The sequence below is a fragment of the Pteropus alecto genome, unplaced genomic scaffold, assembly GCF_000325575.1.
Source record: "Pteropus alecto unplaced genomic scaffold, ASM32557v1 scaffold164, whole genome shotgun sequence".
NCBI classification, from domain to species: domain Eukaryota; kingdom Metazoa; phylum Chordata; class Mammalia; order Chiroptera; family Pteropodidae; genus Pteropus; species Pteropus alecto.
In genome coordinates this window covers 16,072,407-16,095,717 of record NW_006439568.1, presented here as the reverse complement: position 1 = coordinate 16,095,717, position 23,311 = coordinate 16,072,407, and the positions used below count along the sequence as shown (strand labels likewise).

The 23,311-nt window shown below is 41.0% G+C and overlaps 1 pseudogene; it reads left to right on the top strand.

Moving 5' to 3' along the window:
• Positions 1-6,849: 6,849 nt before the first annotated feature.
• LOC112483600 lies at positions 6,850-6,968 on the top strand (annotated as a pseudogene).
• The last annotated feature ends 16,343 nt before the right edge of the window (positions 6,969-23,311 follow it).

Here is a 23,311-nt window from a genome sequence, read left to right as displayed (position 1 = left end):
TATCAAGACAAAAGTCTGGAGGGATGTGAAGAGGCGAGAGGGTATCTCTGCTCTTGTTCTCAGTGGAAACCTTGGGCTGCCCAACCTCACAGTACTTGAGAAATAAATTATTTTTAAATGCTCATTAGACTAACAGCTAAGTACTTTGGTCTGGTCACTGGGCTCATGGAGTAGTCTAAAAGCAATGAATTAGAAAGTGTTTTCCTAGCAGAGAGCTCACTGAGGGTGGACCGGGAGCTACACCCCAGCCAGCATCCATCCAGCCAACTACCTTCTGTTGACAGTTCATCTCTGCATGCAGGTGTGCTTCGTCTGTCCTAAGTGGTTAAAGGAGCGAGGACAGCAGACCCATAATTGTGTGCCATACTCGAAAAAAGTCCGAGTGAGGGAGGTCAATGCTGATAAAATCAAAGTAAAACCAAGAAACAAGAGATTGAAATTTAAAAAATTAGAAAACATAGATATGACTCTTGAGCAACAAAACCAAAAACTAGTTTCCTGGGAAAAAAAAAAAAAGACAAATAACGGACTGGCAAATATAATCAAGATGAAAAGGGGAGAGAGAAAGAGGAGGGAGGAAACACACAAAAGAATATTAGGAACGAGAGAGGAGTCGTAATAACAGTTATGCCTGAGACATTTAAGAATCACAGTTCAGTCACCAGGGAATGCTTTTTGAGCATCATCTTTATGCCAAGACCTATTTTCTGCACTAGGGATAGAGCAGAAAATACAACTGAGCCCCTGCACTTGTGGTTCCTACATACAAGAGAAAGGATTTGAGCAACCCACCCTCCCCCCCCAAAAAAGTAGTTAATTTTAGCCAGTATAGATGATAAAATAGACTAATGTAAAGAGGGACTCCCATGGCTGCTTTAGCTAGGGTGGCGAAGGCTTTTCTGAGGAGGCAACATTTGGATTGAGACTTGAATAATAGGAAGAGTCACGTAGACAGCTACCTGTAGGAAGAGTCTTTTAAGAAGAAAAAAGGCCCTAAGCTTGGAACAGGACTCTTGTGCTTATGGCACAAAGGGGGCTCATGGGTCTAGAGAACGTGAACAAGGGGGAAGGGGGAGGGACATGACGTCGGAGAGGAAGTAGTCGGCCAGCTCAGGTAGGGCTTTCTAGACCAAAGTAAGGAGTCCGCATGTCACTGTTCATTTAGTGGAAAGCCACTGGTATTATATGATTTGCCTTACTCTTTAGAGAGACCTTCCAGGTTATTCTCTGGAGGTCAGCCTGAGGAGGCACAAGAGAGGGAGTGAGATAAACTCATTAGACTAACAGCCAAGTACTTTGGTCCGGTCACTGGGCTCGTAAAACTATGGAGCCGTAGTCCTTCCAAGAGAGGATGGTGGCTACTCTAGCACAGTATTGGTGACCATGGCAGAGGTGTACATACAACCTAGAGCAGTAGAAGAACTACAAAAGTTGGATAATTTCTTGAGGAGGAAGAGGAAGAGAAAACATGAATTAAGCACTAATTATATGCTCAGACTGTATTAGGTTCTGGGGAAGAAAAATTGACATGTTTTCAAATGTTTATAGTCTGGTTGGGGTACAAACTAACTAATGCTATGTAACTAGAGTGATACATGATGGTGAGGCCATCTTTCTTTCCTCTTTGCCAGGAATCAGCAACCAGAGCCACAACCCTGGGGAGAGAGAGAGAGAAGAAAGGAGAGAAGGAGAAGCGGAATGAGAGAGAGGGAAAGAAAGGAAAAGAGGGAGGGAGGAAAGGAGGAAGAAAGGGAGGGAAGGAAGGAAGGAGGGAGGGGAGAGAGAAAGAAACAAACAATACCCCACACTGTCCCCTATGGAAACATGGAAACTGACACTTACCCAGAGGAAGTGTCTCCGCTTCCTCCCTCCCCTTCCACTGCCTCTGAGTCTATGTAAAGTGGGTTGAAGTGGGTAGCACAAGCTGGATTCTTTGGTAGCAGATACTCAGATGGAATTTGGGGAGCAAAATATTGCTTAGAAAAAAGCACCTGTGGAAGGATGGGGGAGGAAGCAGGATCAAGCAGAGGAAGAAGCTGACTTGTGATGCAGGATGAGCAAAGCCACACTGATCACTGATCTGACAGAGCACCTTAGAGCAAGCAGTACTCGCCAGGGTGCCTTACATGAGGCAGAAATGAGCAGACTTTGTCCTTCCAGCCCTTAGTTACTGGAGTAGACACAGGTTGTCCTGAGAAGGGGCAGCCCTGCTGCTGAGGCAGTCCCTGAAGGAGCTGGCTGCTAGAGCAGGAAGTGCGGATCTGGGCCGTGTATCCTGAGTCCTCACTCTGTTTTGGGGGTAGCGGGGGGTGGGGTGGCGTGCTGGATGAGAAGTTCTGTTTTGGAGAAACCATCTGAGAGGAAGCGATCATCCCTTCTCGCCCATTTCCCCTCCCTAATCTGTTCTCCTTTTCCTATAAGAATGGGGGTGCCCACAGTCGTCTTCCTTCTGCTAAGTTAAAACCAGTGCTCTTCTCTAGAATTTGCTGAGCTTTGAATTGGCCTGATGATGCTGGACGTGTAATTCGTCGTCTAACTCTTCCCCAGTGCAGCACCGGAGGAGTAAGCTCGCAGAAAGAAAAGGAGAATGTAGAGGAGATAACAAACCAGATCCGCATTTACGCTCTTTAAGTCCTGGATCTACAGATCTAACTTGAGACAAAGGGACTAAAAAGTTGTGGAATTTCACTAGGATTCAGTTAAAGGGGATTGCCACCTCGTTGGAGAAGATGCTAGCAATTACTGGAAAATTAAATCACTTCATTATACCTCAATTCTGGCACCTGCAGTCTCAGAGGAGATTCTTTGAAACTGCAGATTTCCTTTTTTTATTCCACAAAGTACCTAATTTAATGGATAGCTAACATCAGTTTGGATGATTTATCCAAATTAAATGTAGAGTATGGTTTGGACCTCCAAAGATAATTCACTCAGCACCGACAAAAAAAAATTAAATAAACGAGATGTGTAGCTAACAAAACACATGAGAGCTAAAAACACCTGTTTGACAGACTAAAACGCTCAAAAACAACTGAAATCATAAGGCAATTATGAAATATATCATTAGTGGAATCCTTGCTGTGATTTATTTCTTACTTATACTTGGCATAATTAAGGAAATGCTGAAGGCTTGTACTTGGTGGCTTAAAACATGAATATTTAAAACAGTTTGATATCAATATGCCTCATAATTTATTACATCATTCTTTTAATGTGTAGAGTGCTGATGATTCAGAATAAAAAGTCAATTATAATAGACATAAGTATTTCAGATCTAGAAATATTTCTTCCATTCTATTGTGTCTACGACTGCACTTACAAGAAATAATTAGGAAAAGCCACTAAAATAAAAATAGTTTTCTTCTGTAGAAAAGTGTCAGAATTTTGATTGTGACATGTATACCACCAACCCAGACTTAAAATATGATTATTTCATTATTCAAATATAGGGCAGAGAAGAAGTGAGTCTAACTAAAAGCAAACTATAATGCTGGATATCTCTCTATCGATCCATCTATCCATACATCCATTTATTCATCCACTCACCCATCATCCATCCACACATCTATCTATCCATCATCCGTCCATCTATCCACCTTAGTTACTGGAGTAGGCACAGGTTGTCCTACCCATCTCCATTAAAAATTCAGCTATTCTTTTTTGTTGTGCTATATTGTCTCTACATCCTCTAACAAATCTGGAAACTTTCTGATACCTAACACTTTTTAACTCTCCTTTTCAAGTAATCAGTGTGTGCTAAGGAAATTAGCTAATTAATTCCTTCTTTCCTTTGACACACATTAACATGAGCAAAGCCCTGTGGTAGGTGTGGTCTATAAGACAGTTTCATAGAGCTTACATTCTAAGAGAGAAACAGATGTCATACAAATATTTACCAAGGGCCCCATAAGTCTAGCAGCTGGAACCTGTACTTAGAATCCTACTGCCAGGATCAAACCCTGGCACTCTACAAGCAAAGAGCTTTGTAACTGAAGTGTGAGTATTAACAGTGTCTCCCAGAGTTGTTGCAAGGGATTAAATGAACTGTGTTTACAAGAGTGCCTGCTACATGGTCAGAGTTAATACATGTTGGCAGTTGTTATTCACAAGCATGATAACTGCCATGAAAGAAGAAATACAGGATGCAATACAATTTTAATATCAATCCATATAAAGGATGAAAAATTCCAACTTAAAAAATAACATTCTATATGACATTCTATAGTCAAAATTGAGTGTGTCTGAACTACTTGTGTTCATCTAAACCTCTGCTTGTCCATCCTTCTTTCCTTCTTCCCTCCTTCCCTCTTTCCTTCCTTCCTTCCTTCCTTCCTTCCTTCCTTCCTTCCTTCCTTCCTTCCTTCCTTCCTTCCTTCCTATTTGTTGATTCTGCCACGTGACGTGCCTGTTCTAGTCTGAGGGTGCAGGGTAAGAGCTGTCCTGCGTTCTTGGAGCTTACAGTCTATCTTGGGGGGTAACCAGAGGAGACGCACTGCCTCACGGACACAGTGGGCACTTGACTAGGAGTGGTAAATCTGAAGAGAAACTTTATGAGAACATGAAACTTACCAAGTTTTGCAGGATATATAAATCCCCTCAAATTCACATGTCCCTTAGAACTGGTCAGATTGCTTATTTTAAAATGCAATCTCTCACCTCACTCCTCCCGCTCTTGGTACTTATGAGCTCACTATTAAATTTTTATAAGATTTTAAATCTTGAAAGCTAGGTACTGTAGAAGTACCATTAAAAATTCATAAATCTTGTATAAAATATGTCATAATCAGACAGCTTCCTTATCATCCTACAGAGCTAACACCATTTCAGGGTGGCCAAGTTCCAACTTTCTGTTCAGTAAAGGACGTTAGTGGATAAGCTGTGGAATAAAGACAGAGGCAGCATCCTGTAGTTGCAAGAGTCCCGGTCGTGGATTTTGAAGGCCTTGTTTCTTTCTCTCCTTTAAGCAAATATGTGTTTAATACCTATGTGGTGGGTCTCTCTGCTATTTCAGCCTGTTCAGTAAGTTTTTATCTTCCTGGGAACATCACCCTCATTTTCCTTTAGGAAATGGAGATCAGCTGACCCCACCCCGACTTCAGTATAGGCTTGTTACTCAGGCCAGCCAAATAAGCATATCCCATCTCAGTGGCCATGGTGATTGGTTCAGGGACATGGTGCAGAACACGATAATCAGTCCTAGTGCTCTGAGAGAGCTGTTGGCAAAGAGATGCTCTCTTTTCTCTTGCGTTGCTAATCCATGTATGCCAGAAGCCTCCCACAGAGCCTGCCCAGAGCCTGCCTGATGACAAAACCAACCAGGGGGTAAACGGGCCAGAGGTGGAGCATGACTGTAAGGAAAAAGAGATGGTGAGAGGAAGTCTGAGTGCTGAGTGCTGCTGACTTCTCCATGCAGTGGGTACAAACTCGGGGGAGGGGGGAGCAATTTATATTCTACTTCCCATAAGTCAATGTGATTTCTCTCTTCACTTCTCATTTCACCTGATGGCAAAACAGTGACTCTGAGACAACTCAGTGTATCAGTCCACTCAGGGCCTGTCCTCCTGAGGTTGATTCAAAGTGCCACAGCATCGGTATGAGGGAGGATTCCATGAGCTGCCGCATCTCCCTCTGAGAAGTCCACGACTCCACTGGGCCCTGCTTGCTGTCTACTCAGATCTCTCTCTGTCCTTGTTCCCACCATGTGGTCCCTCCAGATTGTCTGGCTGTCTCTTGACAACCCCTAAGTCCTCCAGAAAAGCTGTGTATCTCTGCCCTGACACACCAAATGACCTTCCTCCCTCTGTTATTTACACACAGGGTGTCAGAGTGCCTTCTGGGGTTGAGATGGACATGACATCACAGGTATCCATTCTTCTTCAGCCCCCAGATATGGAGCTTTCTCACATCTCTCCAAGCCAGGACTCACCCAGGGCCATTCTTGGGATTTCATGGGCATCATACTCACTTGTCTCTTCTCTAACTGCCTCTTCGGAAACCTGGGGTGGGATAATTGACTTGTACGTAGTGATCTATTCTTCCCAGACCTATTCCTTTACATCAACTTTGTCTTTTGAAACTAAAAAACCTGGTCTCTGGTGAGAGTTTCTAAAGCCTGCTTTGAAGTTTGAAACCTAATAATCTCCTCTCTAGGTCTCTAAATGCTTCATGCCTGAAGTCAAGGAAAAGAAGGAAATGGCTGTTAAAGGAAAACTCAGTATATCTTCTGAGATTTGCTTTAAATTAATCTAGGAAAGGGTCCTGGGATGGGAGGAGTGGGAAAATATAGATGAAACAAGATGCGCCATACATAGAGAATTGTCGAAGCTAGACGAGAGCCCTCAAGGGTTCATCATACTAATTCTTTCCACTATCTTACTACTATTTTCTCTCTGTTTTGATTTTTGGAACACTTTCCTATTGTAAAGTTTTCTTTATATTAAAATAAAAGAAACTTTCAAAAGGAGAATAGGACTCCTTGGAAACTAATCTCGGAAGGTTAAAAAAACATTTCTTCCAAAAGGTTCTGGATCTACCTCAAGAGCTTTTGCTGCTTGTTCTTTTGTTTCAAATTCCACAAAGGCAAATCCCTTTGGATCTCCAGTTGTCTTATAATGTGGTATACTTATATGAACAACATTGCCATATTTCCCAAATACTCATTCAATCCAGTTGCAATTAAATTTGGGGGAAGTAAATGCTATAATAAATTAGAAGCAATATTAAATATGTAAGGATTTATACTCAGGAGGTCAATAAATTTTTACTTTATTAAAAAAATAACAAAAGAAAAAGAAAATGAAGGGAAATAAGTTTATATCTAAATATTCCTCCTATTAAAAAACAAAACTCGTCTACGACCATGCCACCCTGAACAAGCCTGACCCTGTCTGATCTCAGAAGCTAAGCAGGGTCGGGCCCGGTTAGTACTTGGATGGGAGACCACCTAGGAAGACCAGGAGCTGTAGGTGTAAAAAACAAAAAATAAAGGATAGTAAGTTGACAAGGTCTTTGCAATCTGGAGGTCAACCAAGGGTTGCTTTGCCTAAAAAAATTAAAAATAAATAAAAATTTTTAAAAATCAACATAACATCAACTAGCTGTGAGACAACCTCAGTTATAATTGTAGTCCCCATGTAATTGTAGTCCCCAAAGAAAAAGAGAAAGAATAGGAGACAGAAAAATAAAATAAAACAAAACAAAACTCAACTGAGTAAATGTGAGGATCTAATTGGCTTTATTAAGGGATTCATGAATCAGGCAGCATCCTGGCTAGCAGGTAGAAGGGAGTTCCAAGAGGTTATACAGAAATGGAAGGGTTTTACAGGAAGAAGGTAAGGGAGCAAGGGAGCTTTCAAAGCAAAAGAGAAGAGAGGATTATTTTTTTGCTAGGATATCTTCTATTTTGAAGGCAAGGGACCAGCAAGGGTTTTATCATGTGGACAACCTCTTCTTCCTCTGTGGGGGATGGAGAAGGCCATATGACAGATTACCTCATCGGTGCTGAGCAGAAAATTCCAGACTGGTTGATTAAGTTTCTGTTTCTAGGAGATATTGAAGCTATAATTAACTCAGGTAGTAGGTCCAGGTTTAGTATCGTGGGCTTTAGCCTAAGTGATGCCATTTTAGGCCTGTGGTTTTTCTCTTTAACATTCCGTTATGCACCGATGTTCAGGATTTAGGTACTAGAGAATTATTCAAGGAAATCAATCTGATGAATAACTTGGATCAGATTCGTAATTTTGAAAGGTGACTCTGGCTGTTGTGTCTAGGTAGAGAAACTAGAGGAGACTAGTGCCTTGATCTAGAGAATTTGAGGCAGGAGGTGGTAGAGCTGGAGGGGTGGTCCAGGCAGGGACACTGTGTCTTACGCAGGGAGGATAATGGAAAACATGGCATCAGTGTTCCTGCCAGGTTTCTGCTTGGGTTACAGGGGGAACGATGGGGCCGTTTATCAATATGGGGAGTTAAGAAGTAGAACAAAGATTGAGGAGAGAGAGATTTGGCTCAAGCCTCGACTTTGCTGTGAAATTTTTGAGGGGCCTTCAGAGAGTCAACTAATTCTGTGTTGAATTTTTGTACATGTGAAATTGTAAGAATAATATAAAATAATTCAAAATATTTTAAACTGTCAAGGATTATTGTACCCAATGGTTGTTTTCTAAAATATATATGGTATGTTATATAAACCAAGTAAATAACCAAAGATTAAATCAAGAATATTTAACAGTCTTGGTCTCTAACTCCTCTTCCTGTACAGATGGAGATCATAGTAACACACTTGAATGGGAACATTTGGAGAGAACACAGTTTCAGATGCAATCAGGAGAATTCTTTGACTTAGCTCATCAAAGAAAGTATATTGATTTATTTTTGTAACGTGTTAAGTTCAAACAACTAGAAAGAAATAAGATGAGTGTTGAAATTTGAATGGACCTAGGGCTATTCATTTTAGCCTAAGAAGAAAGAAAATAAAAAGACTTCATTCAAGATAAACAGTATTCATGCAGATACCAGCAAAGAAAACATTTACTGGTCCATCTCCTTGCAAAGGAGTAGGCAAAAACAGAAAATTATTTCCAAGCCAGGAAGCATTTAGTGCATGATATTGAAAGCTGACTTCAACACCTGTGTTTTTTTGTTTTTGAAATTTGCACTTCAGGGTTAAAATCATCATCTTAAAATCATTCCATTTCTTTCTGATAATTTTTTGGGTATCAATCCTCAAAACTTTTCTTAAGACATGAGTTCTGTGGCCCAACTTACACAAGTGTTATTATAAGAATTCCTTTTGTCTTCCCTTTAAGAAAGTCATGGCTATTTTTCATAAAGAAACATTGATAATTTATTCCCGAATTACAAAGCATTTTCCGGCACTGCAAAGACTGGAGATTCATTTTGTTATACTCCGATGTGCTTACATTGATTTAAATTCCCAGCATTCTGCTTAAATCTGACCTCTGTCTGATGCGGCCTTTATTTCTCTCATCTAAGGGGTTCCTGCAGGGGTCTGGAATGTCACTACTGAGAGAGCATGTCAGCAGCATTTCTTAGCAAAACACTGCCAGAAATACAGAAAATAAACATCTTTGAAAAATAGCTGAGTTGAAGTGCTTCCAGATTCAACTTCGGATAGCTAAAGTCCCTTAAAGCCTGTTACATATTATAAAAATCAGGTCATTAACTGTAGTTCAGCTCGCAGATTGCAACATGACTTAGAACCACTGAAAACTAAAAGGCAGGTTCGATAGTAGCCCTATTGATCCTCAGACAAGACAATCTCCTACGGACTTTGGGTTGGGGAAAAAGAAAGAGGCTGAGAACTCAGTACGGAGTGGGTCTCAGGGGGATGTAATGTCTAAATTTGGGTTGGCAGGGGTTGATCAAGAGCTCAGCACCTAATTAAAGCTGTTTTGCAAACAGCTCCCAAAGCAGGAAAAAAATGTCTCTATTTGGAATCAGTGATCACTCTCTGGGGAGTCATCATTAGCCAAAAATTAGAACTTAGCCCTTTGGAAAATCTTCACCCTAAAAGATGGTAACCCAGAGTGATGAAAATCACAAGTTCTGTGTTGGAGTCCTGGAACGAGGTCATGTTTGTCTTATCTGCACAAGCATATCTTACTCAACTATCGGACAAGGGATAAATAAAGCCTGGAAAATGCTCAAGCTCTAGGGAGCGAGTAATCAGGCTTTTGCATGGTAGATAAGAGTTCACCCATGAAAATCCATATCCTGAGCAATAACTATGCTCCATCAATACAAGCCTCTCTGAAGGTGCTCCAAGGTCCTCCGTGCCAATAGGGAGAATATTCTATGCCTCCCTACAGGCATGTGAGTGTGAATTTTTAACCACCACTTGAGAGTATAAGGGATATCTCATTACCACCTTTAAATCATATTCAGACGTCCAGCTCTATGATTCCATGCAGCCTGAATGGCAGGAAATGAACACTCCATCTTCATTTACTTTCTCACTAGTTTACTTGCCTCCGAGTGATACAAAAGTCCTGAGTTTCTTTTGCAGACCAAAGAGTCCAGAGGGGGCCACCCTGGTCACAGCTGAGATGCCCAGCGGTATCTCGAAAGTCAGCCAATTGTGCGATTCCCAGGCCACCCTGGGCACGCAGCGCTTTATGTGTGCCTGGGTGAACAGACCGCCCAGGTACCACGCAGCACCTCCACAGGGAGCTTCTTCCAGGGGTGCACACACAGTTCCCATACCTTTCCTTGTCTGGAGCATCCCCTGCTCTCTGCTCTCCCCTGCCCCCTCCTCAGAGACAGAGTCAATTCTGAACAAGCCAGGGCTTCCAGGAAAGAGAGGCAGAGTCCTCTAGGGGCTCCCGGGGTGGGCTCCCTAAGCGTGGGAAACACAGGGGCCCCGGCTGCCTTTCCCCAGAAGGAAAAGGTTTCACTCTGTGTGTGTCTCTCTTTCAGTCTCCTCTTCTCCCTCTGCTCCTCCTTCCTCACCCTTTCACACACTCATCCACTTCAGTTATAAAAAAGTAGCGTTAGTGCTATCATTCGCTTACCAAATGAAGAAATCAAGGCTCAGAAATGTTTGATAACCTCCCTAGGTGAAAATGGTATGTGACTGGTGAGGGAGCCATCTGGACCCAGGTCTGTCTGAGCTTCTAAAACTTTTGACAGAAGCAGGGAAAAAAAGCCAGTATTTCAGAAGATCACTTGTAGGGAGCTAATCGTTATTTAACAACAACCAAAAGAGACAGGAGCTTAGAGAACGTAATGTATTAACAGGAAGATGCTGCTGCTGATGGCGGGAAAAACTGGCCACAGAGCTTTTGGTTTTTGTCGTTCTTCTTTCTTCAAAGTAAGGTACAGAGCACACTTTAAGCTAAGGAGAAGGGACCAGAATCTCAGTTCGTTGATGTGTTTTATTCATAATCTATTCCTGAGTAACAAATTACTCAAAAACTTAGTAGCTTAAAACAGCAGATGTGGAGCCGTCGCATCTTCTGTGGGTCAGGGATCCGGGTGTGGTGTAGCTGGTGCTTCTTGCTCGGCGTCTCCCACGAAGCTGCAGTCATCTCGAGACTGTGGCGGGAGCCCCTGCTTCCTGGTTCACTCTCGTGCTTGCCAGCCAGGTTCCGTTCCTCGTGGGTTATTGGGCTCGTCATGCCTTGTAAGTCTCTCCACGGTGCAGCTCACAACCAGGCATCTGGCTTCTGTCAAGCGAGCAAGAGGGAGAGAGCAAGCGAGAAATGGAGAGAGAATGAGCAGGATAGAAGCCACAGTCTTTTTGTAACCCGTCTTAATCGATTCAGGCTGCTATAACAAAGTACCAGAGACTGAGTAGTTTGTAAACAGAAATTTATTGCTCATGGTTTTAGAGGCTGGAAGTCTGAGATCAGGGTGCCATCACAATCAGGTGAGAGCCCTGTATTGGAGACTTCACGTGGTATCCTCACGGGGCAGAAGGGGCAAGGGATATCTCTGGACCCTTTTTTTTTTATAAGACACTAATCCCATTCAACAGATGTCCACTCTCATGAGTAAAGCACCTTTCTGGGGACCCGTCTACTCATGCCATCCTTTTTGATGGTTAGGATTTCAACATATGAATTTAGGGGGACACAAACACTCAGACCATAGCATAACCTAATCTTGGAAGTAACATACTATTTTTGCTGTACATTCTTCATTAGAAGCAAGTCTCTAGGCCCAGCCCACATGCCAAATGAGGGAATTACACAAAGGCACAAATATCAGGAGGAGGGAATTACTGGGGGCTTCTTAGAGGCCGCCTACCACATGTTGGTGGGGTTGATGGCTATTAGACTACTTGAGTTCAAATCTTAGCCTTATTACTTGCTAGCTATGTGAGCTTCGATAAATTACTTATGTACTTTGATCCTCGGTTCTCTCTTCTGTGAAGTGGAACTAAATATGGTACCTACTGATCTCGGGACAACCTGGATTAAATGAAAACTTAAGAGTCAAAACCTGGATTAATGTCTGGCACATGGTGAGCAAGTTAGCATTATATTAATAATTATATCAGTTATAAAGTTCTTTTCTAGCTAATAATGTATACTTGGATGAGGAGGCTTTTAGCTTATGAAAATCATGTAACATAAATGAAGTGGTCACAAAAGAAACTAAAGCAACAACCATTCTTGTTAAAATGGAAAAACTTCACCTGTGTTGGTTCTGAGCGTTACTCTCAACGTAGAAAAATATCGAACAACTAAAACAACCTGAGGAAATGGAGTACTTTATTACTGTATCACTCTCACAATCGATTTCTTCTCCGATTTCATAAATATATTACTGCCCAAGTGAGAATACTAACCGCCCACTGAGGAGTGGAGTGGGCTTCCTTGACTAATGCTGCCCTGTCATTTGATTCTGAGGTATGAACCCTTCCTCCTCCTTCCCTCGTTATAGACGCCTCCATCCCAGTCCTATACACACAGACCCACCCACAGACATGCAGACAGTCAGACTCACTCAGAGACATAGTTAGACCAACTTCTCATCCCATTTTGCTGCCTGGTCTCAGTGACAGTAAAATGGGTAAATATCTCTGTAACTCACAAAGTTCTTCATGAAAATTGCCTGCAGCTCTCATCCTTGTTGAGTCAGATCTGGTCCTTGGAGCCAAGCTGAGCCAGAGACCAGGCAGCCCTCCCCATCCTCACTTTCTGACTCTCTCTCCTGAGACTAGCCCCAAACTTCCCTCTTAGAGGGAGTTTTCTAATTGCTTTACGCAGAGAGATTGCTGGTGGCAGGGTGAGGGAAGGCCAGCCATTCACCGATTTACCATTTACAGCTAAAGTACAATTTCCAGTTCAAGTTCAGCTGGAACACCTTCTGGCAAAGAAACATCTTACTGTGCAAAGGTACTACCTTGAGAAGGGTAAGATATAGAAATGTTATTGTCCATTTAACATGAGAAATGACGGGTAGGGAGCAAAGCCCTTCCACACTGGGACTTGAGATAGGTTTTACAGGTGTAGGGCATCCATACAGGCCTAAGGCAAGTAGCAGAGTTAAGGCATTGACAGACAGGAGCCCCAAAGTAAGAGGTCCTGGGCTGCCGAGGAGTAACATTAGGACTCGGGGTGCTTCATTCCAGTTAATTCTGGAATCGTTAGGAAGATGACAGTGTTCTCTCAGGAGCCCACACAGGTCTCTTTAGAGGCAGGTGCTGCAGCTGGGTCACGGCTGAGTCACATCCACCAACTCATTCATTCTGGTCTCAGGCAGGTTCGACTTGCCTCTCTCTTCCTCTATAACCTGTCCTGCATCTGCCATAAATAGATTATTTCTCCTTCATCTCAAGTCACCAGGTATGACATGATCTTCCTGAGATGGACCAGAGCAGGTGAAGACAAAGAAATGACTTTCTCTCTATCATAGAAGACAGTGTCAGATTATTCTTAGAAGTCAAGCAATTCGATTCTTGCCAGTTATAAAATCCATTACTTATAACAGGAATCTCATGTTTTAGTCTTTTCAGCATCCCTTTCTCTCGTCTTTTGGTAGCTACTCCCTTATTTTATTTTGCAGAACCAGCCCTCCTACAATTTCATTTCATGTGGTTCTGGTGAGGCTGATTCTACATCTGTCTTCAGTGATAGGTGTCATTTGTCACCAGTCCCAGAAATAGCAACTGAAAGTATCTTATCTCCATGCCTCAGTGATTGGCTAAGGCTGGGCATGTATCCCATGCCAACCAAACATAGGCAATCCTGGAATGGTTGCTGGAATTTTTAGTAAAGAGCAATGCTTCTTTCTTCTAGGATTGCTAATTGGGCAGGATATAGTCCTGAAGCTTCTGGAGGCCACGTTGCTTTCTCGGGAAGGCAGCCTGTCTCAGAATGAGGCCGGGACAGAGAGGAGCAGAGGTTGTGGTTGGAACCAGTAATGTTCCTGTGGATTCAGCCGTGCTGGGACTTTTGGGACATTCCCCTTTGAGCTAAGGCAATTTACGATGAGTTTCTGGCCCATATGACCCAAAACAACCAATCACCTTCCACAGCTTCACTGGCAGGAGGTTATTAGCCCTAAATTTAAACATCCCAGATGGACAAACTTCCATTTTCAGCCAAGGCTCTGGATTTGGGGCTCTGATTCTCATTTCTTCCTTGTATTGAGCAAAATCTGCTGTCTTTAACCTCGTATCTTAGCGCTTCATGTCTCTGTTCATTTAGTTCATGTCCAGTTAGGGAACAGTGAGTCTGAGAGCCCTGTGGTGGGTTTGACTTTTATGTGTTGAAGGAACAGCAAAACCCAGTGTGTCTGAACCTTCGTGAGTGTGTATGATGTCAAACGGGGTGAAGGCAGGCCTAAGAAAACTGGATTTCTTTGTAAGAAGAGTGAGAAACCACTTTGTAACACAAGGGAATTATGTGATTTGAGTTACAGCGTTTCGAAGATTCCGAATTCTATCCATGCAAGCACTAGAGGAGGCCAAACCTCTGTCACCTGTCAGTCCTTCAGAAAGCTGAAGTCACTGGTGTTGCCCACAATTTTCCTCTGTTCTAGCATAAATATTTCCAGCTTCTTCAACCGTGTTTCATGTAACAGGGTTTCCAAGCTCCACAGCAACAGGCGTCTTCCTCTGCACTCATCCCGGTTTGTCAGTGTGCCTCCCAAAATGCAATTCTCAGACTGACCCCTGTAACTCCAGATTATGGCCCAAGATACGAATCGCTCTATGAGATCATTGTCTTCTCCATCCCCTCCCTCTGCTGTTATAGCTGCAGTTTAACCTGCGGTCCCATTTTAGGCTGCCCCGTTAACCTCCATCTATGTATGTATGTATGTATGATGTATCTATCTATCTGTCTATCAACATCTATCTATCTAATGTATGTATGTATGTGTCTATCTATCTATCTATCTGTCTATCATCATCTATCTATCTCTTTTTCTATTTATTTATTTAAATTGACATATAAATTGACACAACATGATAACTTCATATATGTATACATTGCAAAATGATTACCATAATGAGTTAACTTCCATCATCTCACATAGGTACAAAATTTTTTATGTGATAAGAACTTTTAAGATCTAACTTCTTAACAACTTTCAAATGTATGATACAATACTGTTAACTATAGTTACCGTGTGGTACATGCATCCTCGGAATTTATGTATCATATGACTGGAAGTTTATACCTTTGTCCCCTACCCACCACTCACCCCCATCCCCCCTGCCTCTGGTAAGCACCTATCTGTATGAGTTCGGTATTTTAGACATAGTGAGATCATATAATATTTGTCTTTCTCTGTCTGAGTTACTTCACTTAGCATAATGCTCTCAAAGTCCATCCACGTTGTCACAAATGGCAGGATTTCCTTTTTTATGGCTGAATAATATTTCATTGTGTATATATCTATATACACACATTTTCTTCATTCATTTATCCATCTATGGACACTTAGCTTGTTTCCATATCTTGGCTATTGTAAATAATGCTGCAATGAACGTGGGGGTACAGATATCTTTTTAAGATAACGATTTCATTTCCTCTGGATGTATTCTCAGAAGTGGAATGGCTGGATCATATGGTAATTCTATTTTTAATTCGTTGAAGATTTTCCACACTGTTTTCTAAATGGCTGCCCCAATTTACAATCCCACCAACTGTGCTCGAGGGTTCCCTTCTCTCCACATCCTTGAGCACAGTTGTCATCTCTTGTCGTTTTGATGACAGCCATTCTAACAGGTATGAAATGATATCTCATTGTGGTATGTCAGATGTGATCCCTGAGAGCCTGCCTGTCCTCCTGCTACCTACCAGCTGGTAGTTTACAAGCAACCTTGGTATTTTCACTTCAAATTTCAAAAGGTCATATATAAAATCCATTTACCTCTTTCAGAACTATGAGTATAAGAATTGCCAGAGGTTTCGTGACTAGAAAAGATCACTTATCATTTAGAGGCTATTCGGATTTGCAACAAGCTTGAATCATTTTAAAAGTCAATGTTTGATACATGGTCAGTTTCTTTCCTAGCGTCAGCAGTTGTTTCAATTTGAGTCCTTCACGCCTTTTCATTGGGCCACGGCTTCAAGTCTGCAGATTTCAAAAATCATGATATCTGACCCAACTTGATCATTAAAATCAATTTTAAAGCATCATAAAAGGTATTTACTTCATAATTGGAAGCATCTTTAACAATACCATTGAATTTTAAAGTTTGAAGTGTCCTTGGAAATCATGTGATCCAAGGTCTTTATTTCACAGAGGAAGAAGCCAACATCCAGAGAGGGAGGGGCGGGCCTGGGTTCACCCATCCAGGCCGAAACAGCCAGAACCAGAACTGAGATCTTCTCTCCTCCGTCTCAGCATTCTGCCCAGCATAGCACCTGCCTCCTTTCCTCAGCTTTGACAGCATGCTTAGATGTTTTCATTTCCCAGGTGTCTGTCATTCGTTGTGAATGAGTTGGAGGAGAGTAAGAGTGAACGTGGAGAAAGCAATCTTAGATGTTGTTGCAGTGACGTTGGCAAGTCCAGTGTTCTGAAATAGGGGTGTGGAGAAAGCTGCACATAGTCCAAGAAGTAAGAAAGGACAGAATTCCTAGCGTGAGGAAAAGAGGAGAAACAAGGGTGAAAACGGGGTTTCCAACGTAAACAACGGGGTGGTTTGGTTAGTAGCACCACTCATGGAACTAGGCTATAGGGGTGGAAATCAAGAGATTGGTTTTGCCCATGGAGTTTGTGTCACCTTCCACAGTCCAACTGGGACTCTCCTTGAGGCATTTATGGACACACGACTGGGTTTCAGGATGATAAATGCAGTGAGTATGTTGGCTACTCTTTCAGCAAATACGATGTGAACACCTTCAACATTGTGCTTTGCACAGAGAACACAGTGAGAGAGGCAAGGCAGGTTGGTACCTGCTGTCTTGGCGTTCCCATGGTCACAGGACAGTGTGATCCAGTGAGCATTCTTGGTTGCATTATTCCTTGTGGATGTCAAGGTACAGCCACAGTGTACTGTGATTTGCCTCCAAAGGCCACATTATTCCCTGCAGAGGTCAAAAGAACAGACTCCACAGAGTTCAATGATTTGCCCCAAATTACACTCTCTGGAAAATGGCAGCACCAGCACTCCGCTCTGCCTTTCAGTGGCTCGTTCGGGCTCAAACCCTGCCCTTCCCTCCTCATTTCCTGCATGGTCTGGAGAGGAGCTTCTTTAATAAGAAAACAAGTGGCCCTTATTCCTTTTTGAGTCCCTGTCCCAGCTCAAAGTTACACAAGTACTGAAGACACATTTTAAGGATTTAAACATGGACTTCCTCCCTGCCTCGTGCACTGCACTGGCCACAGAGCCTCCCCTCTGCACCACCAGGGCCGATGGTGCTAGAATGAATGAGGCCCATGACTTTGAACTCTTCTCGTTTTTGACGCTCTTTCCTCTCTTGTTTGAAGTAAAATATCTTTGACGGCCACATGCAAATCATTCCTCCGGCTACAGTGCTTAGAGTGGAGGATCTGGCAGTTACTGGACAGCAAGCCAAAAATTTACATTATAAAAGGTTGTTTAGGCAGAATTAGAAATGTATGGCAAAACACAGGTTGTCCGCCAGTCATTCTCAACTTTATCATCGTAACAGCTTCTATTTATTGAAGACCTACTATGTGTCAGACCTTGTGCCAAGATTAAGCTATATGTAAAATATTTAATCCTTACAATTTTCTTATTTGACAGATAAAATAGCTGAAACTTAATAAGGTTAAATAAGTTAAGACCTCATAGCTGGTATCAAAACTGGAGTGTGAATCTGTAAATTCCCTCCAAAACATGCTCTTACCCACTAAACTGAATTAAATTCCCATGCATTAAAATTTTCTCTAAATGTGGTTTTGAAGTATGCTGTGCTTTTCTCAGACCATCACATAAACTGTTAATCACAACGGCTTTTTTTTTCATTTCTTTGACCATCTTGACTATCAGCATAAGCTGAACGTTGAATGTGAATTGTCCTTTACACATTTCCTATGGTACAAACATTACATTAAACAGTCCTAAGAGGACTTGATGCAGAAGGGAACAAAGGATTCAAATTTTTAGAATAATTTGTTTACAAGTTAATTGAATAATAATTAGTGTCACATCTCACCCGAGGCAACAAGAAGTCGAACTGTAGATTGTTTTTAATAATGCAGAGATGTTGAGTGATATCTCCTTTACAAACAAGAGATGTAAAGGGAAATAAAAGCTGGACAAATTATGGGGAAAATGATCTATGCCATTTGATGTAATTCAATGAGAGATTGTTTTTAGTATACAATAATAAAATGAATCAACTGGAATGACTCGATTGGAGAAACTTATTGGATTTTATCTTTATAAACTTTGAATGGGAGATAAATACCAAGAAAAATGTATTTTTTAAGGATAAGAATAATAGTGAGTGAAAATTTATAATTTTGTTTGATTTTATGTTCTCAAACTCTCAGCCCTTTCATGACATGAAATTTCAACCCCCAAGCATCCCTACATGTATTCTCTTTGGTTCAAGACAGCACGTAAAGGAAACAGACGCTCCAACATTCTGCAAAGTCGAAGGATTCGGGTTTTCAATGTGCAGAAATACTATCAGTTTGGGTTTGAGTAGGTTTTGCCTTATACCACAATCGGCCACTAGATGGCGAAATATGACACGAAATGGAGGCTGCAGAGACAGTTGAAAGTCTGACTTGGAGTGGAAGTAGAAAGAATTAGTGAAAACCTGTAATTGTACTATCTTTATAATACAGTGATTCCTAAGTCTTCTAATTAAAAACATTTACTGATTCATTTAAATGCTTGCCTAGAAGTTCTAAGGCAATGACCCAGCTGACTGCAAGGCTGGTTCTAGAGCTCCACTTCCGAAAACCTGTCTCTTCCTGTCCCTGCCAGTGTCTCTCCCAGGGACTCACTGCTTAGCAGTGTTTCTCAGTGCCAACTACCGGTCTGCCTGGGTCCCAATTATCATCATTTCCTGTCACATTCTCCATCATTCTTCTTGACCTTTCTCTAGCACCCTTCATCACTTCCTCCTCGCATATTTGCTTGGACCGAGCCCAGCTGTGGTCATTCTTTTAGACGATTTTGACTCATTTTGACTCTTTAGGGGCCTAATGAAGTCATTTCTCAACATTGCACCTGATAGGATACTATATTCTAGGTCCTAGCCTGAACCAAAATGAGCCCCAAGATGAAGAAGGAATGTTTCTTAAAAAAACAGTTCACATATATGTTTCAAGAAGGCTGATGGAGAGGAAAAGGATGAGACTCAGACCAGTCAACAGCTTATTCGAAGTTTCTTATCAGTAATTGCTAAAAATAGAACCAGATACTCCTGACACCTGATTTGGCACTCCATTTGCACAATAGTATATTTCTTCGATCATTCAGTGAAAGAACAGAGTAGCAGTTTTGGGGGGAAAACCCTGCCAAGTAGACTTAATCATCTTTTCCAAGTGCTATCAGTGAAACCAGTAATAGGGAAAAAGTTTTCTGCTAGCCTCTCTGCTGTTCTGGACTTAATAATTTCTATAATACTTAACACCCTGGAATCAAATCATGTTACTAGAATCTCTTGTTAGAGATTAATAAAGTGAAAGTGAGACTGAAATTTCCCAGAGTTAAGTGCTCTTTGTGAAAAACCTCCTGTGCAATGCATACCATGTCATTTTATAAGCAGTTATTATAAAATGTTGAGATAGGCCAGCAACATTCTCCACGAAATCTTCCCTAGCCTAACTTAGACCAACCTCATTTCCTTTGAGCCCGGCATATAACAGATGCGCAGTTCGCACAAGGAAGGAAGGGAGGAAGGAAGAAATGAAAAGGAAGAGGGAGATGAGAGAAAAGATACATCTATTGAAAAGATATAAACAAATGCTTGTAAAATCACCAGGAAACATGCTGCTTTGTCTAGCTGAGATGAAGAAATGTCAGCTCTCTTCTCGTAACCGACTGTTTTAGGCATTATAAAGAATATTCCTAATCTTCTGTTTTCTAGACTAAACGATCCCAGCTTCTAAAGATTTCCCTTAGCGCTTTCATTAATTGCTTTCGTGTTTATTTATTCCAATTCTGATTTTTCTTAAAAGACAAAGTTATTCGAGATTATATTCCATTGCTTTTTACGATCCTTTTAAATGTTATCCTCATTTGAGGAGTTATTTATATTGTTAAAAGAGAAATCAGATGAAATTTGTAAGTTTTTAAGGAGAATATATATTTTGAAGGCCGGGGAAAAGTAGTTTATCGAAATAACTACTTTTTTACATACAACCTAATTTTATCGGAATAAAATTATTTTTGACAGAGTAAAACAGATTTATTTTTGAATCTAGATTTTTCAGTCTCCCAGCATGACATTCACACACACTCTCTCTTTCTCTTACTATGCTATGAAAAAGTAGCCAAACATAGTACTTTTCCCATGATAATATTTAATGAAATAAACTATTAAAAATTTCCCCTGAATTCATGAACTTCAGAAAGAATTTGTTATAACATATAAAAAATTCAGAAAACCTATAGGCAAATATTGTTGGGAACATACAGATAAATTTTCCAGTTTAAGTGTTTTTCTATTTTTAATCAAACTGTTATCTATGAACCATCTTCATCAGAATCACCTTGCAGAAGGTACTTCAGCAATACTTCTTAAAAATGCTAATTCCTGGTCTTCATTCCCACCCTACAGAATAGAATCTGTAGAGTTGAGTCCAGAAAATTGGCATACTCCCCAGATAATTCTTATAAATATTTCAGTTTCAAGGGATACTTAATTAAGCTTTGATCTTTTCACTTGGTGGAGCAGTGTTCCCCTTCCCCCTCCCTGAAGAAGTACAGAGACTTTATTTTTTAAATTGGTATTTAAACAGTGATGGTAAAAATGTGAGAGATATGCTTCCTATCAAGCAAATATCCTGGATCTGGTTAGCAACCTTATTATTGGGGAAAGAGAATTGAATAGTGTTGCTAGGGATCTATAAGGTACTTTGATCTCGCAGAGACTAGCTCTCTTTTTGGATGTTGATGTAGGGTAATCTCATAGTCTCTTTGATAATTCACTTACTTGGCCAAGTTTGTATCTCACATTGCAGTGAGTTTCATTTCTTTCTCGTAGTAAGCTCTAATTGTCTTTTTAATAAAGAAATAAGAATATTTATTTTTTTGGTTGGCCATCATCTGCAAGGTAGTTGAAAAGAAGGAAAAATAATGCTGAGTTATAATTGCTGAGAGTCAGTGGTTTGCGTCTAAGAAATGGGATCCCAAGGTTCTCATTCTTCTAGTTTCCATCACTTAGGTCACTTTCAGTTTATTTCCTGAAAAGGTGACATGTCGCATTGTGTGATAGCGTAGAATTTATGTGATGGCAATCATGTGATAGTTTAGAACGTTGTCCATATTTATGCTAAAATCTATCAACAGAGCTATTCTCTAAAATACACTTGCGTTAGCACTTTTTTCTTCACTTTGTAACATATTTGAATATGTTTTGAAAGCTCCATGGCTGTCACTTACTAGCTGTTTCTCTATGATAGTTTTCCTTTGATTGTATGTTCCATGAAATTTTATTGATATTTGTTTTTCATATAGGTGTGCCTTTTATCGAAAAACTTTCAGATCCATTTGATTCTCACAACCAGTCAAAATATGGCAGAGAACAAAGGTGCTTTGGAAATTAACTTTGGTATAAAGTTAAATTAACATGGAAAATATGTTTTATCTTGTGTTAATGCAGAATGAGAGAGAAACTTATTGATGTAAAATCTCTCCAAATTGCACGAACCAAATTTCTTTTTATTCAATTTGATATAAGGACAAAGCTTCAGGCTTCCCAAGCTTATAATACTATCTCTGTCATTAACATAGTCTGTTGGGTAAGTGATTATGAGTAGGGTATGTGCCTCAGTGTGCCCTGTATTGCCCCATTTTACACCTGTAGCTCTAGCACTCCAAGAGTATTCATAGTGAACAATATATTAGATGATCGCTCCAATTATAAGTTCCTTAGCCACAATTTGACTGAATATAACATGAAAGAATTTAACTACATGGCTTAATGAGAACTTCCGACCTTAAGACCCAGTGGAAGCAATCTCTGTGCTAATTCATGTCATTTTATTTAATATCTACACCACTTGTCTCATAGGAGTATTATACCATCGATGAAGAAGACACAGGAAGTTAGGCTAAATAGGAACACGGGTTGCCAATTCACAAATAGATTGGGTGGTAGAAATACCATTTCAAGTTGATAGCTTGGAAACTGGAACATTCTCCCCTATAAACAATAATAAATTGTTATTTAATTACAAAGTTAACTCAAAATGTATGTAGTGGGGCTACCCCGATAGAAATGAGAAGTGGGCGCAGTAAGCCAGCTCACAGAGAAGGGCTCTGTGGTGATAGCTGCACATTCAGGCAGGTACATCCCAGTCTCAGGTGAGGGTCATGAGAAAGTTTATTCCAAATGCCAAAGAAGACAAAGAAGCGGGGTAACTTCCAGCCCTCTTCCCATGCCGCTCCCCACCTTCTTCCGGCTTTGCCCAGTCACGGTTCTTCTCATTTTGGACATCTGTGTTTCTACACTGGGAGATTTTAAAAAACCAAAAGATAAATAGCTTCAAAAGTAATCCCTTCTAACCAAGTTAATAAGTTAATAAGGAAGAAACTTGATTTTGATCTGAATCTCTTCGCTTGGCCCAAAGGACCTGGAAGGTTCATTGGTTTATGATCCCTGTTGCTGCTTTCTAGTAAGTGGGGTTCTTCCTCTTTCCGCCCTCAAGGGTTTCCTCCAATCAGACAAAGCACGGTGACCCAGCGAAAGTTCCACCCTCTCCGGGGAACCACTCCTCCTTATCTGCAGTATTTGAGGAATATTTATAAACTTGATGTTTTACATCAAGGGATACTTGAATTATGTTATTTACGATATATAGTATGCTTATTCTGATGATCGTGGTAGCCCTATTGGGTGTGTGTGCGTGTGTGTGCGCGCGCGCGCGCACGCGTATGTGTCTGTCTGTGTGTGTGTGTTCACTTGAAAATCTCTGCTATGAATTTTTCTTATGATTTGCCTCACTTCCAAGAAAGTTAAGGTTCGAATGCAGAGATTCTGGTTGTGTGTTTCAGATTCCTAGACTGTTTTATTTAATCTTATACCAAACTTAGGCCAAACCAAATAGTCGCGGTTATAAATTGAGAGATGAAGTTCCTTCGATGTGATGTCACTCTTTTCTCTGTCCTGTCACTAGCTGTCCTTCTCCGGAAACGCATTTTATGAATGTCGAATGAGCTGACCTGAGGGGGAGCACTGAGCAG